The sequence below is a fragment of the Salvelinus namaycush genome, chromosome 7 (assembly GCF_016432855.1).
Source record: "Salvelinus namaycush isolate Seneca chromosome 7, SaNama_1.0, whole genome shotgun sequence".
Lineage (NCBI taxonomy): Eukaryota > Metazoa > Chordata > Actinopteri > Salmoniformes > Salmonidae > Salvelinus > Salvelinus namaycush.
Genome location: NC_052313.1, coordinates 36,283,795 through 36,300,953, shown reverse-complemented (window position 1 = coordinate 36,300,953; position 17,159 = coordinate 36,283,795). Strand labels below are relative to the sequence as shown.

The 17,159-nt window shown below is 40.3% G+C and overlaps 1 pseudogene; it reads left to right on the top strand.

Annotated features, from left to right (window-relative positions):
* LOC120050706 overlaps positions 1-16,920 on the top strand; it is a 63,799-nt pseudogene extending 46,879 nt beyond the window's left edge.
* The last annotated feature ends 239 nt before the right edge of the window (positions 16,921-17,159 follow it).

The window sequence follows — 17,159 nt, the reverse complement described above, 5'->3', positions numbered from 1 at the left end:
TATTGACAATGGCACTTTCCGTAGAGCGGAAAGCAGGACAGAACCATGGCTACTCACATTACCTCCGATTGGGCTGACTGGCTCTGATGGGGTTTTGATTTTTGCTAAGGCTGATGAAAAGGCTTTTTATTTTTCCTTAGCATTTTGTTTTCTCTGCTCTGCTCAAATGCCCCGGCTTGCCTCCCTGCCCATTACACTGAATTCTGCTCCCTTTACTGTACAGATTGAGAGCACCAAGCTAATAACAGGCTTTTGACGTTTAGGATGCAGGGGAAATGGTGCGCTCCTTTGTCGGTGGATTGGAACTGATTGTTAATTTGCTGAAATCAAAAAACAAAGCGGTACTGGCGAGCGTGTGCGCCGCCATAGCCAAAATAGCCAAAGATGAAGAGGATCTGGCAGTCATCATCGACCATGGGGTTGTCCCGATGCTGGCCAAGCTGACAAACACAGTAAGTACATCTCAATGTAGGAGGACATGAAATACCTATAATCCTTCTCAATTAGTCTTTACTGTGAATATTCAGCCCTGTTATAAATTGACTATCTATTATATTATCATAAAGTAACTTAATAGTTCTGAGATCCCTGTAAACAAGCTCTATTGAGTAGTATTCATAGTATAGGCCCTAGTCAAAAGTAGTGCACTATATAGGGAATAGGGTACCATTTGAGATGCACCCATAGATGTCTGATGTCTTGTTCTCTCTGTATTACAGACTGATGATAAGCTGTGTCGTTACCTGGCTGAGGCAGTCGCCCGCTGCTGCATGTGGGGCAGTAACAGGGTGTTGTTTGGGGAGCCCGTTGCCCCCTCGTTCGTTAACTGAAGTCCAAGGACTCCTCGGTCCACCAGACCGCAGCTCAGGCCCTGTTCCAGCTCTCCAAGAACCCCAGCAACTACATCACCATGCACGAGAACAGAGTGGAGAACAGAGTGGTCAAGGTATGTTCACTTCTTTACTCACAAGCACTAGTCCTTTCCACAGCTAGTAGTCAAGGTACTGATTAGTCATCAATTCAGCCGGCCGCAACCGGGAGACCCATGAGGCAACGCACGATTGGCTCAGCATCGTCCGGGTTAGGGGAGGGCTTGGCCGGTTTGGCTGTCCCTGTCACATCACGCTGTAGCGCCTCCTGTGGCGGGCCTGGTGCATGCACGCTGACATGGTTGCCAGTTGTACGGTGTTTCCTCCGACACATTGGTGCGGCTGGCTTCCGGGTTAAGGGGGCAGTGTGTCAAGAAGCAGTGCGGCTTGGCAGGGTCGTGTTTCGGAGGAAGCATGGCTCTCGACCTTCGTCTCTCCCGAGTCCGTATGGGAGTTGCAGCGATGGGACAAGACTGCAACTGCCAATTGGATATCACAAAATTGGTGAGAAAAAAAGGTACAAAGTAAAAAAGATATATATTTTCATTAATATATTTGCTCAAGATCAATTCCTCCAAGCATTCTCCTCACACCTTCATATACTTTCTTTAAATGTTTATTTATAGAGTACCAGTCAAAAGTTTGGACACACCTACTCATTCAAGGGTTTTTCTTTATGTTTTACTATTTTCTACATTGTATAATAATAGTGAAGACATCAAAACTATGAAATAACACATATGGAATCATGTAGTAACCAAAAAAGGTGTTCAACAAATCAAAATATATGGCTACTTTGAAGAATCTCAAATATAACATATATCTTGATTTGTTTAACACTTTTTTGGTTATTACATGATTCCTTATGTGTAATTTCATAGTTATGTTGTCTTCGCTATTATTCTACAATGTAGAAAATAGTAAAAACAAAAAAAACTTGAATGAGTAGGTGTGTCCAAACTTTTGACTGGTACAGTAATTCCTTTAGATTTTCAGTATAATGTAGTTGCACATAGTTCTTTTTTGCATTTTAGTTGGTGTTTTGAGACAAAATACTTCATCAGCATTGATGAAAAAGGCTCTGAGCCCCATCACTCTACTTTGTTTTAGTGATGTGTGAAAACATTGGTAATAAACGTTGAAAAGCTGTAACTATTTTCAGAGCCTTTGACCAACGGAGCAGAAACAAAGCTAGTTTTATTCTTGTCCGAAACATGACTCCACTTTCTAACCGTCATGGGAATTCAACAAAGCAAACAACTCAGTGTGTGCAAAGTGTCACTTCCCTTGTAGACCCTAGATGCCATTACAGAGCAAGTCAAAAGGCTGTATCTTGGGTAACTGTTGCTAAGAGTTGTCCCCTGACATGAGAGCAGAATGCAGCAGTGACATGTTTGAGGCCCAAGGAACAGGGCCACAGTTGTCTAGAGCTAAAGGAGAACATCACTATGTTATGGGGGATACTTCAATGTTCTTTTGTTACAATCCATAGTTGACTGAGAATAGGGACAGTATGTGTTTCATACAGAATAATATTCTTTATTATTTTCATTTTCCAAAGCTTTTTCCTAACTAGTCATGTTTATATTTATGTGACGTTAATGTAAATATTTTATGCTTAGATTAAAACTGTGTTTAACGTCATGTCGTAGAGAACAGCGTAATGCAATGTTTGGGATAATGTTCCCGTTTTTTTCTAATTCAATCACATTACTTTCAGAACAAGATTTTCACATGAGAAATCTTTTGTGACCACATACTTTTTTTTCGACAACAACTGCGATGTAAATTAAGAAGTGGTTCTACCATTGCAGCCAACTATTTGTTCCCGTGTTCATTTAATGGTGTACTTTAGCTTGATCTGCTGTTGCAGTGTATGTGGCTCAACGCTAGCCATAATTGGTAGCTGGACTGAACATTGGGTGTTCCGAAAGAGTAATGTCCAATTTGCAAAAGTCGTTAAGCAGAATATTTTTTGAAGTTCAAGCCACAACAAAACCCGGACAGCTGTGTGAGTGTGTTTGTGTCTGTGTACGTACACATGTTTGTGTACGTGTGTGCGTGTCTGCTCACCCTGCATACCACCCTTATAATCAGTCTCTTTCTGTTTGCCCTTATTAATGTACCAGTGCAGAGTGAGTTGTTTCAACACAAATCCAAAATGTATTTTGGGATTTTAAAGAGCTTAATTAAGAAAGAAAGGCAGGCCACGTTACGTTACACCACTATTGCGTGTTTAAATTGCTGTTAATCTGAGCAATTAAAGGAAACACACACAGGCGGCTGCATTGTTTCAGTCTGACTGGGTTCACACTAACAGTCTGTGGATGTATACCTGCCTGACCCCTGGAAACATTACAACACCAGAGCCTGTCAGTAGTCAATCAATCAATCAAATGCATTTATAAAGCCCTTTTTACATCAGCAGATTTCAGAAAGTGCTTATCCAGAAATGCAGCCTAAAACCCCAAAGAGCAAGCAATGCAGATGTAGAAGCAACGGTGGCTAGGAAAAACTCCCTAGAAAGGCAGGAAGAAACTTAGAGAGGAACCAAGCCCTGACGGGTGGCCAGTCCTCAGTATTGCCCCACTGGGCACACACTGGTTGAATCAACGTTGTTTAGACGTCATTTCAATGATTTGACGTTGACCCAGCGGAGAATAGATGTTGAATTGATGTCTGTAAGTGAGATATTGAGTCCTGGCCGCATTATGTAGAGCCGGCAGGTAGCCTAGTGGTTAGAGCGTTGGGCCAGTAACCAAAAGGTTGTTGGATTGAATCCCTGAGCTGACAAGGTAAAAATCTGTTGTTCTGCCTCTGAATAAGGCAGTTAACCCACTGTTCCCCGGTAGGCTGTCAATGTAAATAAGAATGTGTTCTTAACTGACTTGCCTAGTTAAATCAAGTCAATTTAAAAAAAATGTACATCCTGCTTATGATCTATGGATTGGTGTGTTAGAACAATATTTCCTATCCTTGTTTGAGTGGGGTTTATCGAGGAGCGATGCTGGGCTCTCTTTCTGTAATGTTACATTCGGTCTAATTTACGGCGGAGTGTAAAATTCAAGACTGCTTCTTGTATTATTGCAACCATATTTCAAAGGGTATTTTCTCTGCCATTGAAAAGCTCTCAAAACATGTACAACCACAAGTAGTATAATGCTGTTGTAGGATTCTCTCTCTCTCTCTCTCTCTCTCTCTCTCTCTCTCTCTCTCTCTCTCTCTCTCTCTCTCTCTGCGCTCAGAGTACTGTAACTTTCCTCCCCAGCATTCTTAATGGTGTATAACACAATCCCCTAAGCTTAGCAGAGGAAATTAAGCATTGAAAAGAAAGTATTTTACACTGGAAAAGACATTAGTGATCCGTCTGAGTTTTTTTCGCTCCTTTTTTTTTCTGTCCCTCGGTCTTAAAATATCCAAATGCTATTTCATTGCATATCGTCAAATTTCATAAACTGTTTTAAAACCTTAAAGCAACTTTTAATATTGCATGAAAAATATGAAAACATCTTTATATGAGCAGAGTTAATACCCCAAACTATTTTTTACAGTGTTTGCCTTGGTGATTTCATTAGGTGTACAAAATGCTTCGCTTAGAGGTTTTGTGTTTTGCCACTGTGTTATTGTGTGTTTTGCCACTGTGTTACTGTGTGTTTTGTCCTGCATTCCGTTCCCTGGTTCTATTGGGGAGCTCTGTGAACAAGTTCAGGAATGAGGAGCTTTCAGGGGCTGCTAGCTTTCCCAGAGGAAGTGTGTACCAGGGCTAAGCAGAAAAAGTGCCAAGATGAATTGCCCTTCCCGTTTGATTTGACATCTACACTTGGTATCTCACAGTTTTATAAGGATGGTGCTTGATTTTGTCCCTTGTACAAAATCAACACACCCTCCTCTTTGCTTTACATTGCTTCCAGAGGGCTGGGGATTGTTTGCTGAAATCATAAATCCTTGTGGACAGCTTCAGACAACTTTCTGTATTAAAGAGGCTCTTTCACAAGAAAGCTTTGTGAAGTAAATTGATGTAAATTACAAAATGCAGATGGTAATTATTGGTAATTTTCAACTGAAGTTATTCCAGAGAATGGCCGTTGCCAGCTCCTAGCTGGTATGCATTTTATGGCTTTAAATCTCTAAATGAGAAAAATGTTGTACTGTTGTTGCCACGCGTGCTCTACACTCCTCCTGTGCTTTGCTTTGCGCTGTCTGTGTTTTGTTTCCATTTTCTGTGTACTGTACGCTCAAAGGAAACGAGTGAACAAGAAAAGGGATAGAGAGGGGATAGAATGAAGAGAGAGAGAGGGAAGGAGGTAGAGTGAAAGAGTGAGTGAAAGCAGCAGTCAGAAAAAAACACTGCAGCAAATATTTCTGAAGTTTCCTCTTAGTCATGCTTTATCTGTTACAGGATTTCAGGTTGTGGACTGGATGTGGTGAGCAGATGATACCCCTAGTACACGCCACTGGAGCTGCTCTGTGCAACTAGCTACTGTACTGTATGTTTGAAATATGTAGTGTGTTATGTGTTACGCTGCCTAGTGCTATGACTCAAGCCTCTCTCTAATGTCTGGTCTGGGATGAGGAGGGATGTCCAGTCCAGCAGCTCTCTCAGGTTGGACATGTGTGTGTGGAACCAGCATAGATCTAGACTAAGTCTTACAGTACAGTAAACTTTCCTTGAGGCAAACCCCCCCAAGTCAATGATTTGAACGCTGGGTTTTTCTCTACTGACAGAGAGATGGGGGGGAAACTGCTAAACGGTCCTGGCTCAGTTGAGGCCGTAGAGAATTTTGTTTACCTTGACTTCCCTCAGTAACTCCCCTTCCCCTCAGCCCAGAGCTCAGCTCAGCTAAATGCTGCCTGTTTGGGCTGTTCACTCACAGCGTGGAAGGAGCAGGGGCCTGAAACACAATGTTGCATCCCAAATGGCACCCTATATAGTGCACTACTTTTGACCAGGGCCCAGATCAAATGTAGTGCACTATATAGGGAATAGGGTTGCCATTTGGGATACATTCATGGGCCAGGAGAACAGAAGTTCCAGGACCAGTCCTGTAATGCCTGGTTGGTTGTCAGACCCAGGTGCTTTCATGGAGGATTTAGAGACCCCAACTCTTCAGGAAACTGCAGCCCAACACCGGAGCACTTAACACCTTGACACCTTCATGCGTGACGGGAGGGGAGGCAGGTAGCCTAGTGGTTAGAGCGTTGGCCTTGTAACTGAAAGGTTGCAAGATCAAATCCCTATGCTGACAAGGTAAACATCTGTTGTTCTGCCCCTGAGCAAGGCAGTTAACCTTGCTCCTCATTGAAAATAAGAATTTGTTCTTAACTGACTTGCCTAGTTAAAAAAAGTTAAAGTTTTTCTCAATGGCTTTGGCTCAATTACAGTTTTTCTCAATGGCTTTGGCTCAATTCTCAATCGAGAATTATTTTTTTCAAAACAATAAGTTTAAATCTCTGAACAATTAGTTTTTTGTTCACGCCAGATTTGAATATCGCATTCATTTAAGCAAATTGCACGTGTTTTGGCACGTGTGCAAAAGAGTAAGTACAATTGTATACAATTTGCACAATAACTACATGCACATGGCTTGCTGATCAAAACTGATGAGTTGATTCTCAGTGAAATTGTCATACTCTTCACAACTTCTAAACATTCTTTCATCGTGTGAGCCATCACATGCAAAATTATCCATTAAATTATCAAAATCTGTCAGACATACATGTATATTCCATAAATATCTATGACATGGAATGTTTGTGATGTCTGCTAAATTGGAAATTGCCTGCCAGGTGACATAGTAATGAAATAGGAATCACAATCTTACAAATCAAGTTTGGAAGCATATATATTAGGGATAGGGGGCAGCATTTTCACTTTGGATGAATAGCGTGCCCAGAGTGAACTGCCTCTTACTCTGTCCCAGATGCTAATATATGCATAGTATTATTACTATTGGATGGAAAACACTCTGAAGTTTCTAAAACTGTTTGAATTATGTCTGTGAGTATAACAGAACTCATATGGCAGGCAAACTTCTAAACAGGAAGTGGAAATTCTGAGGCTGGTCGATTTTCAACTCATCGCCTATTCAAATCCCTGTGGAATATGGATCTGTTTGCACTTCCTACGCCTTCCACTAGATGTCAACAGTCTGTAGAACGTTGAATGAAGCATCTACTGTGATGTGGGGCCGGATGGGAGCTGTTTCAGTCAGTGGTTTGGCAGATTGCCAGTTCCTGGTCACGCGCATTCCAAATGATATCGTCTTGCGTTCCATTACTTCTGTAGACACAAAGGAATTCTCCGGTTGGAACGTTATTGGATATTTATGATAACAACATCCTGAAGATTGATTCTCTACTTAGTTTGTCCAGTTTATTCGACCTGTAATATAACTTTTTGAAGTTTTTGTCCGAGTTTGCCTGGATCTGCGTGAGCGTTTGGACATGTGTACTAAACGGGCTAGCAAAAGTAGCTACTTGGACATAACGAACAAAACAACAATTTATTGTGGAACTAGGATTCCTGGGAGTGCATTCTGATGAAGATCATCAAAGGTAAGGGAATATTTATGATGTAATTTTGTATTTCTGTTGACTCCAATATGGCGGAGAAATGTTTTTTATATTTGAGCGCCGTCTCAGATTATTGCATGGTGTGCTTTTTCCGTAAAGTTTTTTTGAAATCTGACACAGCGGTTGCATTAAGAACAAGTGTATCTTTAATTCTATGTAAAACATGTATCTTTCATCAAAGTGTATGATGAGTATTTGTGTTATTAGATGTGGCTCTCTGCAATTTCTCCGGATATTTTGGAGGCATTTCTGAACATGGCGCCAATGTAAACTAAGATTTTTGGATATAAATATGCACATTATCGAACAAAACATACATGTATTGTGTAACATGATGTCCTATGAGTGTCATCTGATGAAGATCATCAAAGGTTAGTGATTCATTTTATCTCTATTTCTGCTTTTTGTGACTCCTCTCTTTGGCTGGGAAAAATGGCTGTGCGTTTTTTGGACTTGGCGGTGATCTTACATAATCATATGTTGTGTTTTCGCTGTAATTTCTTTTTTAAATCGGACACGATGGGTAGATTAACAAGATGTTTATCTTTTATTTGCTGTATTGGACTTGTTAATGTGTGAAAGTTACATATTTCAAAAAAATATTTTTGAATTTCCCGCGCTGCCTTTTCAGCGGAATGTTGTCAGGGGTTCTGCTAGCGGAACGCATGTCCTAGAAAGGATATGGAGCTTGCACAATCACTACCATTTTTGAACATGGAGGGACATCACAACCCTGAAAAGCAGCTACATGTTTGTGGAAGAGAAAGAAGATGTGTAAGAATGCGTGGTGGTGGTGTTAGGGGAAGACATAATAGAGGAAGAGGTAGAAGGCAAAGAACAAGAGTCCCTGATGAAATCAAAGCCACAATTGTGGGACATGTCATAAACCATGGTCTTACAATGGAAGAGGCTGGTCGGAGAGTACAGCCTAATGTAAACAGGTCCACAGTGTCATCAATTGTGCAAACATTCCGTAGGGAAAACAGGTAAATATGTACTCTTTTTTTTACTTTCGTTACAGCATTTCATTGACAACAATACAGCAACTATTGTAAAGGTAAATGCAAGTCTGAAAATCACAATGTACCGTGAGATATGTATGAGGAATATACAGTAATACTGCACAATTTGAATACAATATACTATCGGTGACACGATCTATTTGTGAATTTTACATGTCATATATAGGACTGCACAACGACCTCATGCTGGTGGCAGGGCAGCAGTATTCAGCCATCAACAAGAACAAGACATTTGCAACATGGTCATAGCCAACAATTCCATCAGGCTAAGAGATCCAAAGTGCAATCATAAATGACAACAATATCTTTGCAAATATCAATTCTGTCAGCATTTCCACTATAGACAGAGTTTTGAAAAAAAATCAAATGACTATGAAACAACTGTACAAGATGCCATTTGAGAGGAATAGTGACAGAGTGAAGGAGCCGCGGTACCAGTATGTCCAGGTAAACCATTGGTGTGCACATGGTATATTGTACAGGGAGTTTTACTGTACTTCAATGATGCCTGTATATACTTCTTGAAGTTGTAAATACCCATAAGAACAGAAAACATTTATACTTTACTAAACTGTCTAATTCTAGAATAGGCTATGTGAAACTAACTTTATATTTTGTTTCTGTGTTACTGTATAGAGAATAATGGAGCTGGAAGGACATGAAATGACCCACATTCTTGTTTTTGTGGACTCGGCTGGGTTCAATCTGGCCAAAGGCAGGAGACGTGGCCACAATCTCATTGGACACCGAGCCACAATTGGCACACCAGGCCAACGTGGGGGCAATATTACAATGTGTGCTGCCATTTCTGAGAATGGTGTGAGCACACATGTTCCACACATTGGGCCTTATAACACCCAACTTCTCCTGTCCTTCCTAAATACACTTTACAGAGACCTAATACCAGAACACCAAAGAGGTTTAGTTAGACCAGATTTGCCATATTATGTAATTGTGTGGGATAATGTCAGCTTCCATTGAACCAACATTGTTAGGGAATGGTTTGCTGCACATGAAAGGATAACAATGGAGTTCCTTCCACCATTCTCCCCATTCCTGAATCCGATAGAAGAGTTTTGTTCAGCATGGAGGTGGAAAGTATATGACTATCGGGCACAAGATCAGATGTCACTGTTAGATGCCCTGAATGCTGCTTGTGAGGACATCACAGGCAAATCATTGCAGGGGATGGTTGCGCCACGCACAGAGATTTTTCCCCCGGTGCATCGCAAGGGAGAACATCATGATGATGATGTTGACGAAAGTCTCTGGACAGACCAACAAGAGCGACAGGATGTCCACCAAGAAGATGGGAACTTGTAGTGTTACGTACTGTGAGGAGGTACAATTTAATGTTTTTTTTTACAGAACTACTGCATGTTCTTTCATTGTTGTTGCATGTTTTTTTTGTGGCAAATTTTCTGTTCACTATATTTGACTTTACATGTCAGAAATATGTAAAAATATGCAAATATGAATTTTCTGTTTACATGTAACACATTGCTACAAAAAAATTGCTGTATACATACAAATGTGCATATCCTTTTTCTGTGTACTACAGTATTGTACAGTATTGACTTTTCCCAGTAAACTTTGACCTACTGTTGAAATCGGTATCTAAAAAACTCAGTGTGATACACAATAGCATTCAGCTAGACAAAACTGAAATGATTGTATACTACAGTAAGCAGTCAGTGTCAACAAAAAAGTAGAACAGAACTGAAATGTGTATATAACAAACATTTCCAGGGTTGACTGCCATGGTGAAAAACATCGAAACATTTTAACAAGTACGGCTCACACGATGACAATTTTTTAAAACTAATTTTGTTGGCAGTGGCCAATTTAATGACGCAATATCTTGGTTTTGAAGCATGAATTCAATGTTTTGGGTGAGTTACTACATTTTGCAGACATGCAATAGAATTGGGATGTCCCATAAAACAGTTGTGACAATTGCACTTACAGTTTAGAGAATGTTAAGACTGTTTAAGAAAATGAGCCAAAGTGATTGAGAAAACATTATTAATAAACATTATTTCTAAAAACCAGCTGAAAATCCAGTGCTTTTATGTTAAAAAAGTTTTGTTCTATTTAAGTCTTCTATGATGTATATAAAGTGTAATATTGGGATATAAAACTTAAAATTGAATACATTTAAATATCTGACATGTTGAAGGTGTTTTCTTTTTTTTTAAAGCCCATAACCATGTGTGTGAGGTGTAAACTTTTGTTTCAGAGTAGATTGTTTAAGACTACCAAGAAACACTCTGTGTGACCCTGATTTAGCCCACTGCAGTAAAAGGTTAAAAACCTCAGACCCTCTTGATTCATTTCTCAAACCAGTGTAGTGCGCGTGTTCATGTTACCGCAGTTTGGTAATATTCTAACAAGTGGTGTATTATAGTCTTCGAGATCCCAGCTGGGGAGGAGGAGGAAGAGAGAAAAAAATGCAAAGAGAGACATGCTTATCTTAGCCTAGCTGTGGGCTTGGGGAGACCTTATTTGGCCACGTCTGAATAACATGCTATGAAGTTGGCAAAACGTTGATTCTGGCACTTTGCAGGCATCCTCTCTTTTCACAAAAGAGACTTGTGTCTGAGCCTTGTGTGTATAAAGTTTGCATTTCAGAGGTGTTTTGGATGCTATTTAAAAAAAAACATATAAACTAGTGTTACTGCCACAGAAATACTAACTGATACACTGATGCAATGAAAGTGACCAGTATTCAATGGACAACATCCTTTTAAAAAAAAAATATTATTATTTTCTCAGCTTTTTGGGGGTTTTGAATGTTCGCCCAGAGTGCTCGTACGCGGAGAGAAGATAGAAGCCTCATCTTTCATCTGTTTTCCTTTCGCTATTTATCTTTGAGCAGAACATTCTGGGAATGCCTTTTTCTCTGCTCACTGGCGCTGCGCTAGGCCGCTAGCTAACCACACAAATGTGCGGAGCAGGATTTTAAGTTTACATGTTTCGCGGAAAGAGTCAGAGTTCAACCTCAACCTCACATTGACTTACATTATGAACACAATGATAACATGGGAACAGAACAGAGACAAGTACTGCTCTGTAAAGATCAGACCAGTACTGAACTCCCTATCAGGGCCAAGGGCAGGCTGGTTCAAAACAGTTGGAGATAAGAGTCAATGAGGCATGATGTGAGGGTCAACTAGATGGCAGAGATTCACATTAAGGCGCACGCACGCACGCACGCACGCACGCACGCACGCACGCACGCACACACACACACACACACACACACACACACACACACACACACACACACACACACACACACACACACACTATATTATAGTCAATATATAGACCTCTTAAAGGCCCAGTGCAGTCAAAAACATGATTTTTCTTATATATATTTCCACACTATGTTGGATTTGTGAAATTGTGATCATGCCAATTTAGTGTAAGAGCTGCCTGATATTTCAGCCTAAATTGCTCTTTCTAAGAAGCTATTTCTGTGTATTTTTGACCATTTTAATTGAAAACAAATACAGTAGGACTGTACTTAATTGTTAAAAACAGAAGAATCCCGTCACTTCCTAGCTGGTTGAACATGAGAGAGAGAGAGAGAGAGAGAGAGAGAGAGAGAGAGAGAGAGAGAGAGAGAGAGAGAGAGAGAGAGAGAGAGAGAGAGAGAGAGAGAGAGAGAGAGAGAGAGAGAGAGAGAGAGAGAGAGAGAGAGAGAGAGAGAGAGAGAGAGAGAGAGAGAGAGAGCAGTTAAGTCAGGCTAAATAACTAAAGCGCTCCTCCTTCATAAGGCACAGAGACCAGATAGCTAAACCATTGGAGAGGCAGGCACACTGCTTCATGAAATGAGTCTGAATCAATTTAGTGAGGGGATTTAGTTGTTTACGAAGGTCTTAAAGTAGGATCATTTTCTTTGTATGCAGGACACTGTCTAGAATATTGTTTGCTGTGTTACTTAAAGGATCACCAAGGATGTGTCGTTTCAACACCAAAAAGTAGGGACACAATTGGTTGACTGCTCATACACGCTTCCAAAGCCTGGTTCAACATATTCTTGCTATACAAGACTTCAAAAACAAAAGTTGCTATTTTACAGAGCTTTAAAGCTTACTTTTGAGTTAGGCCTCAAACTTTAGAGACTGAAAAGTACCTAGAATATACTGGATGATTAATGCACTGTCAAGTATACATTTTGTTTGGGACTTGTGAGCTTTGGAGTGTTTATTTTAAAGATTTGAAGTAACCTGTTTTGTTTATTATTGATGCAAACCAGAAAGCCTCCAAAACTAAGTTGTGTGGCTTAAGAGAGCTCAATGGCACACCATTGTGATTTAATGAAGGAGCACACATTGAACACATTTAAAATGTCCATTGTGCCAGAGTATTTGTGCCTGCATTTACTTTGATTTTGATTTGGCAATGCAGCTGCCCACAAGCTTGATGTAGTCTCTTTTTAAACACGAAAAAACCAAAGATACCATACTTAAACCCATATAGTGTTTTTATTTGGCAGGCTCCACCATTTGGGCTCCCGAGAGGCGCAGCGTTCTAAGGCAATGATACTCAGTGCAAGAGGCATCACTACAGTCCCTGGTTCAGATCCAGGCTGTGTCACATCCGCCCGTGATTGGGAGTCCCATAGGGTGGCGCACAATTGGCCCAGCGTCGTCCGGGTTTGGCCGGGGTAGGCCATCATTGTAAATAAGAATTTGTTCTTAACTGGCTTGCCTGGTTAAATAAAATAAAATAATCTCCATAGGTTTACATGTTGTGACAGTATAATAAGTAACTCTTTCGAACACAATAAAAACGTTTTAATGTATTTTATGTAAAACCCTAAATGTGGGGCCCCCAAAAAGAACATGTTCAGTAAACAGATCAAACAGCAGATCCATTATACAAGCAGCAGTAATAGTCGGATATAATCTGACCTTTGGAGTAGGTTTTTAATGCCTAGCTCTGCTGCTGCATGCTAGACAAATGCTTTCATCTGAACACACTTTGCAGAGAGAGGCAGGCAGGCAGGCAGACATGTGCTGCTTGCAGCTGTAACCCATGTCCCATGCTCATGGCCTGGTTAGGAGGACTTCTTGTCAATAGGGGGGCGCCATTTCGACTTTGTAAAAATTCGTTCCCAAATTAAACTGCCTCGTACTCAATTCTTGCTCGTACAATATGCATATTATTATTACTATTGGATAGAAAACACTCTCTAGTTTCTAAAACCGTTTGAATTATTTCTCTGAGTGAAACAGAACTCATTCTGCAGCACACTTCCTGTCAAGGAGTGAGATTTCTGAAATCGAGGTCTCTGTTTTAGGGTCAGTTTATAAATTCCCATGTAAGCTATGGGGCTACATGCACTGCATACGCCTTCCTCTAGATGTCAGTAAGCGGTGAGAATTTGAATGGAGTGGATTGCACCATCTGGGGCACTATAAAAGCCCGTGGAACGGAAGGTCCGACCTTTTCAACGGGGCGCCTGGCGCAGGAGGGACATCACAATGGCGTCCTGAAAAGCTTTCGTTTTAGCAGTTCTATATCTCCGGCTCTGATTTAATTTGATTTTTGTCTTAAAAACTTCATAAGGTAGTTAATTTAAACCGACTTATAGCAGTTTATATCAGTTTATTGCGATTTTCTGGAATTTCTTTGTGACGCGCTATCACGAGTTGGACACCTTTCCGGCACATAGCTAGCGTTAGCTGCTATTTCTACAGGAGAAGAGGACATCTTTCAACCAAAAGACGATTGTTCTGGAGAAAGGACACCTTGCCCAAGATTCTGATGGAAGCTCGTCAAATAGTAAGAAGTCTTTATGCTGTTAATTCGTATTTATGTTGACAAATGTTAAACAATAATTCCGCCATGAATTTCAGTGCGGTCTCGCTTTAGCGCACGCTGTATGCGCAGTAACGTTAATTTTAAAAATCTAACACAGCGATTGCATTAAGAACTAATTTGTCTTTCATTTGCTGTCCAACCTGTATTTTTTAGTCAAGTTTATGATTAGTTATCGATTAGAATAGGTGCCTTTCCCAAGATTTCTCCTGACATTTTCTTTGCAGCTTGGCTACTTTTCTCATTGTATAACCACGATTTGTGCCGCTAAATATGCACATTTTCGAACAAACTCTATATGTATTGTGTAATATGTTATAGGACTGTCATCTGAAGAATTCTGAGCAGGTCAGTGAAAAAATTAATATATTTTGCTGGGTTATACGTTATCGCTATTTTTGGCTTGAATCAATGCTGTTGTGTGGTTTGCTATTGTGGTAAGCTAATATAATGCTATATTGTGTTTTCGCTGTAAAACACTTAAAAAATATTGGCTGGATTCACAAGATGTTTGTCTTTCATTTGCTGTACGCTGTGTATTTTTCAGAAATGTTTTATGATGAGTATTTAGGTAATTCACGTTGCTCTCTGTAGTTATTCTAGTCGCTTTGGTGAGAGTTGTGATGGTGGCTGCAATGGTAAACTATGATTTATACCTGAAATATGCACATTTTTCTAACAAAACATATGCTATACAATAAATATGTTATCAGACTGTCATCTGATGAAGTTGTTTCTTGGTTAGTGGCTATTTATATCTTTATTTGGTCGAATTTGTGATAGCTACTGATGCAGTAAAAAAATGGTGGAGTAAAAAAAGTGGTGTCTTTTGCTAACGTGGTTAGCTAATAGATTTACATATTGTGTCTTCCCTGTAAAACATTTTAAAAATCAGAAATGATGGCTGGATTCACAAGATGTGTATCTTTCATCTGGTGTCTTGGACTTGTGATTTAATGATATTTAGATGCTAGTATTTACTTGTGACGCTATGCTAGGCTATGCTAGTCAGCTTTTTTACTGATGGAGGTGCTCCCGGATCCGGGTTTGGGAGGAATTAGAGGTTAAAGAGCGACAAAACAGTGAGAGAGAGAGAGACACGCGGAGGAGCCACAGCTACTGTATACTGTGCATTGCTGCATGAGTGACAGTGTGTGCACTAGCAAGTAGCATCTGACTTTGCACAAACTACTTGATACTTACAACACTTTCCATTATCAAGAGATTTACTGTATGTAAGTGTCATATCACCTCTGATTAACCAACTGCTTCCTTACAAGAATGAATGAGATTAAACAGATTGTACTGACTTTAACCCTGTCATCTCCCCCCCCGCTGTACTGATGATGATGATGATGGTTAACATTGTCCTCTCCTCTCTCCTCCCTGCTCATATAGCTCCTGCTAGGTATGCTAGGCTCCACTGACGAGGTCCTTCAGGAGGCAGCCGCTGGCTGTGTGGCTAACATCCGCCGTCTTTGCCCTGGCCAATAAGAAGGCACGATACGGTTAACCAACCACAACCACAACCACAACGACCTCCCCAGCAGCTACTGTGTCCTCATCATCACCTCTTGGGTCTGATTGGATGTCATGGGTCCAGATCTACTCCAGTAGCCTTCCATCCACAGAGACTTTTCTCACCATCCCTCTATCCTTTCCACCCATCCCACAGAATATAGGTGTGATTCAAATCAAATCAAATATGATGAGTGATGCATGTGTATTTATGTCCCTTCTTCCTTCTGCCTCCATCTGTCATAGCAGGAAGCGTTTAGTCCATGCTACCCATGAATTTAGATCATTGTTTCATTTGGAGGTCATACAAACATATAGGACATACAAACATTTGTGCCCATGCCAGATACCCCATCACTGTACCTGAGAGTGAAGCGGTTTAGAGCATGTATTGTTCAGTCACATTCCTTACGTAATAAACACGAGACACTGATATCTAAACAAGACCACATCTGGTTGTGTTACTCACTTCAACACATGCACCTTAAAAAACTGAAAATATGTCTGTGAATCACAGGGAACACAAACACAGACACAACCTTCGATGAGTCATTGAGAGATATTGGGAACATAATAATGCATTGTTGGGTCAGTATATATTAGGTTTGCTTATTTGCTCAACAGTCTGTCTGGCTGTATACAAAATCAAGAAGATATTCTCGTAAATGTTGAATGATACTCATAAATTCAATCAACATTGACGTAAACGGGCAGAATATGGCGATAACATCTCAGAATATAATAGAAGGTCCCTCCTGCACTACAAATATGAGTAAATATGAATCTTAACATGTAATTGGTATGAGCAGTTTCCCTATTAATCACAATTACCTAATGTATTATCTGTTGCATTATGGGTAGACATGGCCATTATAAGTAATTGGGAAAATGTATATTTGAAATGTGCTCATTAGTTTTGCCAGTAAAAAAAACAAGCAAATAAGTATTTGTGGGCACTGGGACCACCTTAGAACCAAAAAACTAGCATGGCATCTGCTCAACAATACCCATTAAACGACTCATACGTGACCAGAATCTTTCTAAGATCCAATAACTATTGCTGCCTATTTATACAAATAATGACATGAATAAAAAAAGGGAGAATGGATGTCTTTTTTATTGAATAGAAAACAAAACATAACAAACGTGAAGGGATTCAATGAGAAGAATGAATTGCTGCTTATGCTCGGACATCCCTACTAGTGTGGTAGGAAACTTGATGAGTGAATATGTTCTCCTCCTCCTCTGTCTTGTGTCCAGTGTCCTTAGTCAAAACAGGCCATGTTAGTTTCCATTGTTTTACAATGGGCTGCATTCAGGCAGGCCATGGCTGCTCCACCTCTCC